Here is a 12,115-nt window from a genome sequence, read left to right as displayed (position 1 = left end):
TGCCTGTTTTCATGTAATTTTCTATATATTTTATAACAGTAAAATACTTTGAAGAAAAATATAATCTGTTATAAGAAACATAAGTCATATGCCAAAAGTATGTTGGGGTGATCAGAGATGGACATCTTTGGGAAAATGTTCAGATGAAATCTAAAGAATGAGTGAGAACTAGCCAGGTAAACATTCCTAATTAAGAATGGAGGGCACAGTGGTATTGTAGGTTAGAGCCTTACAGATAGGAGGAACATGGCCATGTAAAGACCCTGAGGTATGAAAGAGCTTGGCATAGTCAATGAAGCAAAGATCAAAGTAGCTCCCTTACAAATGCTCATTACCTAGGGTAAGGCACATAGAAAAATGTCAATGTGTTTGAGATCCTGAAATATTCTAAATTTAACTTGATTGCTGTGAAAATGCAACATAAAATTCAACTTTTTCATAATTAGTTGATGCATAACATCCTTGGAGTTGAATTCTTAATGTACTGAGGCAGCCCAGTCCAAAGCATTGGTGAATAGGAAAATAATGTATTTCAAGCTGATAGAACAGAACCACTATCTGGATCAATGTAGCTCTTCTGACAATAAACTCCAATAGTTAATGTGGAGTTTCTGAGATTTGAAATGAAATGTCAAAATATATTTTTGTGCACTTGTGTGTGTAAGATATATACATATATATATTTATATTTACATATGTGTGTGCATAAATACATATATATTATTAATGAATATAAAAATGTTTGAGAAGCATATAGGGCATGAGCTTCATACAATCAAGGCTTTTATCATATTTTGTATTGTATTTGTTATCTCTTTTGTAGCTTAAAAATGACAATAAATAAATGGGTGAAAAAATAAATATGTACACCCCCATGATATTAATTCTTTGAAATTTAAAAAATCAGATTATTGAATAAAGGAAACATGTCATATATACAAAATGGAATGCCAGAACTGGAGGCCATTATCTTAAGTGAAACAATGCAGAAACAGAAAGTCAACTATCAAATGTTCTTATTTATAAGTGGGAGTTAAATAATGTATACACATGGATATAGAGCTTGGAATGAAAGACATTACAGAATTAGAAGGGTGAGCGGGTAGAGGTTGGATGGGTGATGAGAAATTACTTAATGGGTACAATGTACATTATTCAGGTGATAGACACACTAAAAGCCCATCATCATGCAATATATTCATGTAACAAAATTTCACTTGTACCCCTTAAATTAATACAAATAAATTTTAAAAAAAAGAAATCCTAAGCTGTATTTCACCACTGTATCTGAGGCTAGGATCAGTCTCATCCAAAACTCATCACTGGAAAAGAAGATGGAGCAGATCCCCATCTGCCTATGACATAACAAAAAAACAAACATACCAATATAAAGTTCTCTTGAAGAGAAAAAAGGAAATTGATAAAAAAAAATATAGTAAAAAGATATTCATTATTTTATATATTTTAAGCATTCATTAATGTCACATATATATGTACTCTAATAAAAATGATTCCATCTACAAAATTCCTATTACACATAATTATTACATTTGAGAAAAATTGAATTTGCTCTTTTTCACAAAGGAAGCTTATATAACTTTAATCTATTAAAATGAAATTCATTTTGAACAGCACATTAACCAGATGTTATGCTAACCTATTTCTGCATAATTTAGAAACTAAATCGACTCCTTTCACATATGTTAGTTATTTAAAACTAATCTTCTCAATGTTAATCACAAGTTATTATCATTGATAAGACCAGGTGTTGCATAAAAAATCTGGGCATCAAAGTATATCTTAATGTTAATGTTCTTTTTGTGTGTGGGTGTGTCTGTGTTTGGTTGGGGGGGGTTAAAACCTTCTTAAAAAGATGGTAAAGCAACAAGCAGAGATGCTCTGTGTATGTGTGCTATATCTGTCAAGTATTAACCACAGAATATAGATCAGTGCTACTCCACAGAATACATGTGCTTCATAAATACTTACACAGAGGCTAAATGATGTGTAATAGCAATTCAATCCTAGATTTGTTCTTTTAACACTAAGTAACCCTGTTTCATTTATTCATTAGCCCCTTTAGAGGAACAATCTTGAGCATATTAAATCCCTCTGATAGTCTGCATTGTCTTCAATATTTTAATCACTCATTTCTATTAAATTTTGAGCATACACTCCTAAATATCTGGATTTTTATTAATTATTAATTTTGTACCTATGTACCTACAGTGGTCAGAGGTACCAACTGCAGAGTTAGACTGTTTAGAGGTAAATTAGGACTCATCTGCTTTCTACCTTGGTGAAATTAGATGTGTTATTTTATCAATGTATGCCACGGTTAACATTATACAAAGACATGGGCAATAGTATCTACTTCATATGGTTGTTATGAAGATGGAATTATTTAATATATGTAAGGTGATTACAACAACGTTGAGCACTCAATTAGCACAAGATATTGTTAGTATATTATTGATACTATACTCTAACATTTTAAATATGTCTACAAAATAGAAAAATAGTAAAGGAACTACAGATATATATATATATATACACACTATATATATATGTTTATATATACTATATATGTGTTAGTGTATATATATATATATATATACATAGAGAGAGAGAAAGGGAGGAGAAGGAGGTGAAGGAGGAAGAGGAGGAGGAGGATGATGAGCAGAAGGAGGGAGAGGAGGAAAAAGAGATCATCTAATATTTCCTTCCACCAACCCATCCTGTTACTCCTTAGGTGACTACAACTCAGGAGACTACAACCCATAGTTTCCACAATTCTAATCAATATGTTGAAATACATTTTTGCACTGTTACTGGTCCCAAGGTTCCTGACAAGTGATGTATTATCAGCAGTCAAAATAACAACTTTTTGCATATGGATGTCTCTTCCAAAATTTTCTAATCTTGTTTCACTTTTGCCAAATGCTAACCTACTGCAAATCCTGCTCTTAGCACTTTGTTCCTTAAGATCTCCTAATCAAGACGCTACTTCTCAAAGTTCCTGATAAATGTGTCCCTGAATGTCCTCCAATTTAGGAAAAACCTTATGCTTCCTTATAACCTTGCAGAAGCTGGTATGCTTGTAATAAACCAAGATTTCCTGGTTCTGTTTCCAACTACATATTCGGAGAGGTAGTTATACTTTATGTTTTAGATCTCACCTGCAATATTACAGTCCCCAGTTGTCTTTCCAAGCAATGGGCAGTGCCATAAGGAAGCTTTGTGGACATGAGTAGCCTGATACTTAGATTTCATTGTTGCACACCACCCACACTTCATCTTATAATATTTTATTACTGGATGAGAATTCAGGCAATATTCAAAGGTCCCTGCATTCACCCCCATCTCCTTAATTTCGCTCAGTATTACTCAAGATTGAATTTTTATGCATTTTATTGGTTTATTTATACAAAAATATTTATTGAATATCTATTATATGTATTATGTTTCAAGCACTACTAGCTATTAAAAATACAATGGTGAGAAAAGTATTCTAGTCCCTCATCTCAAAAAGTATAAAACATAGCCCCTCTTACTTATCAATTCTCCAGTCTGGGTGAGAAAGAGTGAAAGTACAGACACCAGTTTGTAGCAAAAGCTTATGCCTGGTCATCCTCCTTTGTATGCCTTGGGAGGGAAACCATTAAAGTATTGTACCTTCATCTTTGTCTTAAGAAGAACTATGTACCTTATAAAGAAATACAACTAGTATGTACTCATAATAACTAAAAATTAAAAAAATATTTCAAAATTTAAAAATATTTTTAAAAAGAAGAGCTATGAATTTGGAATATATTATACTTGATCCTGGAAGAATTGGGTTTCTTGAGTTGAATCATAATCTTCGTTTGAGAGAATTTTATTTTAGAATCTATTGCTTGGAATAGCTCTGCTCCTCTTGTGCCTCTGGTATTATTATCTATTGCATGGTAATGAAAATTGCAGATCAGGGTGTGTTGTATGCCATACTTGGCTGTAAAGAATGTTAGAGTCAAATTCATAGCTTAGCCATGGAAAGTACTTAGAATATTACATATTATGACCATATATTCAGGGCAACCTTCTGCTCTTCTCCACTTATATTCTTACCCCCACCACCCTACATGTCACATACCTCGTATTATAATTTGTTTTCTCTGGATCTATTTTTTATGAATATAAGACCTTGTGTTTGAGATTTTATTTATAAAAGAAGATAGCTTATATGATACTATAATCTATAAAAATAAGATAAATTCATATCAGGATTTAGCACTTTTTGGTTTATTTATTTGATTTAAAACAAATAAAACCTCTCTAAATAATAATGCCCGTTGGCCTTTATAATCTTCTGTTGGCTTAACAGCTTCCAATCTTGTTTTCTTAATGTGTGTTTTCATGACTTTAATGTAAGAATTAATGCAACCAGATGATTATTTTAGGAATAAGATCGAACCTATCACAATGTGGGCATTAGTGAAATTCCAGTAATTATCCTTGACTTAATCTTTCTGTAATATTCCAACTCCCCAGATCTCTTAGCTAGTTTATACCAGCCTCACTGAAGCCCTGAACAATTTAAACAATGGGAATCCTGGCAGCTGGTGGCTTCATAGATTTAAAGACATATTTGCTATTCCTATTAAAAATCTCTTCTTTCTTCCAGGTCACAAGCATTATAGATTGCTTAATTTGACTCTGTTTGTGATATATCAACAGCAAGCAAAAGAGAACTACCTGCCATATTTATTATTACTTATCAAATATTTCTATATTTACTATGTAACAGCTATACTATTCTATGTTTTACAAAGGCTTTCTAATTTAATTCTCATAACAATTGTATGAGGATGTTTTTATCACTGTCTTCATTTTACATGGAATTTGAGGCATAGAAAGGTTAGTGAGTTGTCAAAGTTATAAAACTAGTAAGTGATAAAAGTCTTTATGCTCTAGCTCACTCCTTCCAAAATCTATTTCCCTCCAACTCAACATTGCTGTCACTCTACAGTATAGAACCAGAATGGACAGAAGTAATTAGCACCTCAGGAATTAGCATTTTCATAGATAGAGAGAGGAAAGGGGAAAGTTTGATTTTGTATAAGTAGTTTTGTATAATCACTGTGGATAATGTTAGGAAGGCTTGATCTTAACTATACAACGGAACATGTGGAATTCAAAGAGAGTTCCCATATGCTCCATAATGACTTTCAATATTTTACATTAGTATGTTCCATTTGTCACAATTGTTGAACCAATATTGATAGATTATTATTAACTAAGGCCATACATTATTTTTTTTATATTTTTATATTATGCTATTTCTCAGTTTCAGGATACCATCCAAGATACCTCATTAAATTTAGTCATTATAATTATGCCTCTGTAGCCTTCTTTTGCAGTTGACAGTTTCTCAGTAAAAACTGAACCACATTAGTAATGTTGTTTCATATATTTTAAAGCAGTGATATTATTTTTTGATATCCTGCATTCCATGACGTCATACCCTAATATCTTCAATGATTTCTTTATGGATCCAGAACTAAAATGTGGAAAATCTTCCCACATTTTATTCTTTATATATGAAAGAAATTTGATAGAGGTTTTTTTCCACATTTGATAACAATCCTAAAAATGAATATGATTACTTTCCCAATAATGTGTTGCGAACTAGAAAGAAACTGATCTAAACTATCAGTAATAAAAACAAATGTTTTTCAACTTTGCTAGTAGCATGACTGAAATATCTGTTAACTCTATAAAACATATTAAGACAAATCATTTTCATATGAAGAACAAATCAAAGAGTATGAAACCAAAATATGTAAGAAAAAGTTTCACAAGGGTATATCAGGCAGTTAATTAATTTTTTTTTAAATTATGATATTTCCTGTGTTTGGTAAGGTCTAATAGTATAAGGTTTTTTCAAAATGTTTAATTTGTTGTGTTTTTTATTTTAAATAAATATTCTTTTTTGTACCTCCAAAAAGATTGTACATAAGTTTTATTGTTTGTGAATAAAGTTATATTGGTTTTGACAAAGGGATAGTGTCATGTGTCCCCTCATTACAGTATCATACAGAATATTTTCACCTTCCCCCCAAATTTTCCATTCTTCACTTAATCTTATTCCTTACTTTCTCTGAATCGATATGAACCACTGATCTGTTTAACCTCTACAGCTTTTTTTTGATAGAATGTCTTATAATTACACCATAAAATATGTAGTCTTTTCAGACTAGCTTCTTTCACATAGCAATATGCATTTAAAGTTCATCCATATGTTTTCATTGCTTGCTATCTATGAAGATGAAGTCTAACATCAATTTTTTTTCCTTCATGGACTGTACTTTAGTGTTGTATCCAAACCCATCATCAAACAAAAACCACACAGTTTCTCTTTTATTTTCTTCCAGAAGTTATATAGTTTTGAATTTTCCATGTAGATTTGTGATCTATTTTGAGTTAATTAATATTTTTGAAAGAGGTAAAGCCGATTTCTAGACGCAAGTTTTTGCCTATAAAATGGCCAATTGTTTCAACTTCATTTGTTCAAAAGACTATTCTTTCTTCATTGGATTATCTTTGCTCCTTTATCAAAGATTAGCTGACTATATTTATGTGGATCTATTTCTGGGCTTTCTATTTTTCTCCATTGATCAATAAGTCTATACTTTCACCAATACCATACTATATTGTCTGTGGTAGATTTATAGTATCATTTTAAATTAGATACTATGTGTCCTCCTTGTTCCACAAGCATGTGTTTTATGATGATGCTTCTGTGATATAGAAAAATCCAAGCATAAGCACACTTAAAACTGTCTGTTTACTGTGCTGGTATCTCACTTGCTGATAAAAATAATGACCAAATTCAAGAGAAATAGGTGAGGAAATATGCATTACCTATTGATGGGAAATAAAAATCCTTAATAATTTATTAAAGAGACGGTAAGATATAAATGAAAACGTATCTCCATAAATTAAATCTGCCACAGATTTCTTTACCACACTTACCACTACCTAAAGGTATCTCTTTAGGTAGAGATATATATATGTGATTTTCTGTCTTTCCACCTGTGACAATATAAGCTCTATTAAGTGGAGGCATTGTCTTCCTTATCATTATACTTCTAGTGCACACGAAATCAATTATTATATATTATAAATTAAGTGAATATTTGTTGAACAAGGAACTTACTAAATTCATACTGATAATATAATATAGCATTCATAAAACATTTTTAAAATGTTGACATCAGGTAGTAAACTATAATTAAAGTCTGGCTTTGTTTCTGAGCTGTGACTGAGAAAGTGATAAAGATAATTTAGTTTTATACACACATAGAAAGAAAAAATATAAGGAAGTATAAACTAAGAAGCCAAGTTAAGGGATTTCTCACATATTTTTTTCTGAATTTCTCTGTAGCCTCTCACACTGTGGACATAAACAGCTCATGGAAATTCTTCTGTTCCTTATCATCTGGGATTCTTCATTCTCTTGGTGACTGGCTTATGTCTGTCCTTCTCATTCACTCGCTCCTCATCCTACTCTCTTTTGCACTGCTTGTGAATTTCACAGTATTCACTGCTCTGATTGTCTCTATACCTTCTCTTTTCATGACTCCGTTCATAAACATAGCTTCTACTATCCTTTTCATAACACATTTATTAATTCACCATCTAGCAACTCACCTTATTCCTGGATCTCAGATATTCATTTCCAGCTGAGGCCTGGTTCTCTGTACCTCAACAGAAATACTTACACTCTCAGTTTCCAGCCTAGCTTATTGTCTAAATTCCATAATATGCTATATTAATCATTATTCCCTTAGCTCACCTTCCTCATCCATATGTCCTCTCATTAATACCAATACTATATCGATTGCTGAACCCTATAACTTTTAGCACTATAACATCTTTGCTAGATATTTCCTTTTGTCATTTGCTCTACTATTTCAGTTCTGGACCTTAAAACCTCTCTCCTACACAACAGAGTTTCCTAATTGTCAGCTTGCATTACTCTCAGATGGAACATTTCTTAAGTCCAGGTCCAGTCTTAAGATTGTTTAGAATAGAAAACTCCAAAAGCCTCCTGATTTAAATCATTCTGTGACATTCTTTTCATCAACCTTTCTAGTCTTCTCTGTGACTATTTCTATTATTTTTATAGAGCAAGAAGGGGGCTTCTGGTTTGCAGATAATGTTTTTTTTTCTTAATTCTCATACTAGTTGTACATATTTTCAATTATGGAGATTGTCCTCAATATGCACATCTGTGGTGTATACTATTTATATATGCATTATACTGTATTAAATAGTTAAAATAGGCATCATAGAGAAAATGAAAAGGGATATGTGAATTAAAGTATTTCTAGTTTCTTATATTGCTCAGAAAAAAGCTAAAAATATGAATTATATTAAACTCTAATTAGAACACTCATGTCTTCTAAATATTTCATATTTATTTCTTCAAGAAAGAAAGGCAAATTTGTTACTAATTATTAAAATTCAAAAAGTATCAGATCAAATTTTTAAAAATACAATGGCAAGAACCAAATAGAAATTTTATAGTTGTCCAACCAAAGATACTATTTTGAGAGCTATAAAAGGTATTATAAAATCCATTATTTCTTTACAGAAAAATACTCATCAAAATTCAAAGGGTATAAACATTATAATAATACTGAAGGGTATGAAAACTTACCTGAGTAAATTTAAGGCCTGAAAATTCTTATAGAGGAAGGTTATATTTTATAAAGATATAAATTTTACTCCAGTTAATCTACAGTCAGTGCACTGGTACCTGATAAATGACTTTGGGAAATTATTTTCAGTGTCTAGTTAAGATATTCATATGCAAAATTCATGGCTCAGTAATTCTCCTAAGTAGAAAGTGAAAAGGAAAAACATGTTCAATCCCACACAAATATGGAAAATATGAAACAAAACAATAGTTGGCAGAAAAGGTTGGTAAAAGTGGCAAACAATTGGCAAAAATAAAAAGTTTGAATCTAGCCAGAATACTAGGGAGCATGTACACACATGTGCTGTAAATTGTTACAATCACTGGGGAGAACAGAGTGAAAAAAAAGTGTTTGCACTTTTTCATTTATGCCTGGAAAACTGCATGAGAGTAGTAATTATAACAATGTTTGAAAAAATGAAAACTGTAAAGTCACTTGGTATCTTCCAGTGGGAAAATAAATGGACAGATTTGGTTACATTTTGTTTTTTCACATTTTGAAATCATATACGGAATTTGAAACTATTTTTTGAAACTAATGAAACCAATATATATACACTAGTACTAAAAAAATCTCAAATATGTAATGTTGAAACAAACAAATTGCAGAATTTATATAATAGGTTAAGATTTAAATACATATTAAGGATACATTTTAGGATCCACGTTTCTCATAATCTGTGGTCACACAAAAATCAGCATATATTAGAAAATAACGGAATATTTGAGGGTTGAGTCAAAGGCCCATCCAGAGCTGAAAGAAAATTACAATTGAAATTACTTAGTTAATGCTTTATTGATAAAATAAAATTTAGCCAGCTTTGAATAATTAGACATAGCCTAGGAAAAGAATGAATAATTCTAAAAGAGGAAATATATCCCTTATCATAACCCTTATTATAGAATTGTTCCTTCTTCTTTCTTATCTGTGCCCTCTTCCTCCTTTGTTTCCTGCTTTTCCTGCTAATAGTTCTTTCAATGAATGACCATATGCACATCTCTCAATCTCTTTATGTTTCATTGTAAAATGGAGATGAGTATAGAACCCATTTTATGGGGCTAATGTAAAAAGTAGATGATTTAATAAATGTAAAGCACTTAGAGAAATAGAAAGCACTCAATAAATTTATTGTTAATAGTAAACATGATCATATAGACTACCACTCTGTAGTAATGATTCCTTCTTTAACTTTCAGGAGTTTCTGAGCTTTTCTATTATAGCAAATGTTTGATTTCAAAGAAACTCCTGTAAGTTATATATGAGGTCCATAAACCTCAGCCATAAAGCTGTGAAGAAATGCTGTGCTCACTTCACAATGGGCAAAATCTACAGTTTAATGAACTAGTTGCTCATTTCTCTCCATCATATTTATATGTGTGTACCCTCATTATGTGTGTGCTTCTTAAGAATATTGTATCTGGGCTTTAAATATCTTTCATAGCTCAAAATATTAATAAAGCACCTTAACATTCCAGAATAACTCTTGGAATATTTAAAACAACATCAGTATATTTCCTATGATGTCATTTTCTTCTTTGAAGAATTTATTTAATGAGTGCCTTCTATCTATTAGCCACTGTTGAATAAAGTAGAGAAAATATGTCACTATCATTACCTGCCCTCAAATAAAGTACAATCTTAGGGTAGGAAGGTGTACAAAAACATACAAACAAATAAATTTGAAACTGAAGAACAGTGTTGAGTTTTGTAAAAGACATCAACTAAGAAAAATGTGATAGATGTTATTATACAGGCTGGAAGCAAGCAAGAATGATCAGGTGTATGTTGTCAAGAGGTTATGCTTGAGCTGAGACTTAGATACTAATTAGAATACAGCTATGTATGAACTACTGCAAGAAGAGTATTCCTGATACAGGAGCAGAGCTCTGAGATGTAATTTAAATTGCTGCATTTGAGAAACAGAAACAAGCAAACAAGAATAATGTGGTCAGAACATGGTAAGTGGAATCAACTGGGAAAAGATAATATTAGAGAAAGATTTGCAGTCTGCTTATATATGACCTTTTTAGTAAAGAGTTTGCATTTTATTTTAACGTTAAGAGCCAAGCAAATTGGAAGGATTTGTTGCCTGGGTGTGGGAGAGGGAGACAGCTCAAAAGGAAAGGGAGTGGGTTGTAAGATCCAGAGTAAATTACAATGTGGAGGGTTTATAGCACGCCTATAGCATCAGGAAGCATTTGATTCCAGTGAGCCTCAAGGTTGACAGTGACGAGTAGATTCAAAAGAATTGTACCAAGCAGTATAAAAATGAACACTTAATTGTGTTGTGTTATATAATGAATGCTCAGATCCTGCTTTTGCAACTGGCTAAGACTCGCCTGAGTAGTGCGAACTGTTTGTTTTCGGCATGGGAGTACAGTGCTACCTTACTTTTTAAAATGTGTGCTTCATTAAGATAAATCCATGAAGGCAAAATATCCCTTAAGACTCATATATCCAACATTTTGATCTGTTGTTAGGTAGAAAGAGCCAAGATTTGAATAAAGAGAACATGTGGTCCTTGGACAAAAAGATAAATATTGCCACACCGTGCCTCATCTGAGCATTTAACGTCTGCATTTCAAAGGCACATAAGCTTTGGATCCCGTCCAAGCCTTGCCTGACCCTTATCACATTGACTATCTCCCTTCCCTTTGCAATATGTGAAAGAGAGAACATGTTTAAACTGCTCTGCGCCAGCTGGCTGATTTCACTCCTGACATAGCAATCTGTGACTAGCTGGCCTCCTGTGGGAGAAGAGATAAGAGTAGGCCATGATGGTGCCCACAGAAGGAGTAATTTCACCTATTTCTTTTTATGTTTTTCTGCCAATGGAATAGCTTATAACTTTCCTTTTCTGCCAGAAAGGAAAAGAAAAAACTGATATCGTATGTGTTAAATCACTTATTGGGAAGACAATCTGTTGAATACTTCTGTGTCAGAAACTGAACTCCGTGTTGCTTATATAAGGTTGAACAAAACAGACAAATTGCATATGTACACATTTATGTGTGTATTAATTAAAACACATCAATAGTGATACATATTATGAAGGTAACAAACAAATACAAAGTGAATAATTTGAAAAACAATTTGCCTGTGCTATCCATTTCCCTCTAGTTCTATGCTTGCAGTGTTTCACTACCCCTGCACCACAATTTTTTCAGATACTTATACTCTTAGACAACTTGATGATGCAAAAGCAGTAAGGAGTAAAACATGTCTGTCCAATTTGTATTATGTGCCTACTGACAAAAACAGCTGCTTCTATTACAGCTGCTTTTAATTTCTTGAAAAAAAAATCACAGCATGTGATAGCTATTCCAACAAAAGACAATCTCATTTTAAGAGTAAATATTTATCACATGTCA

General features: G+C 32.0%; 1 long non-coding RNA gene across 1 annotated transcript in view; it reads left to right on the top strand.

The window, feature by feature from the left end:
* The first annotated feature begins 10,613 nt into the window (after positions 1–10,613).
* LOC142870468 (uncharacterized) overlaps positions 10,614–12,115 on the top strand; it is a 45,663-nt gene continuing 44,161 nt past the window's right edge. The window contains exon 1 of the long non-coding RNA XR_012918833.1: positions 10,614–10,702. This is a non-coding gene — a long non-coding RNA (uncharacterized LOC142870468). The remainder of the gene's footprint in view (positions 10,703–12,115) is intronic.

Source organism: Microcebus murinus, chromosome 4, assembly GCF_040939455.1.
Source record: "Microcebus murinus isolate Inina chromosome 4, M.murinus_Inina_mat1.0, whole genome shotgun sequence".
NCBI classification, from domain to species: domain Eukaryota; kingdom Metazoa; phylum Chordata; class Mammalia; order Primates; family Cheirogaleidae; genus Microcebus; species Microcebus murinus.
The sequence above is the reverse complement of the archived record's forward strand: the minus strand, read 5'-3'. Positions and strand labels throughout refer to the sequence as shown.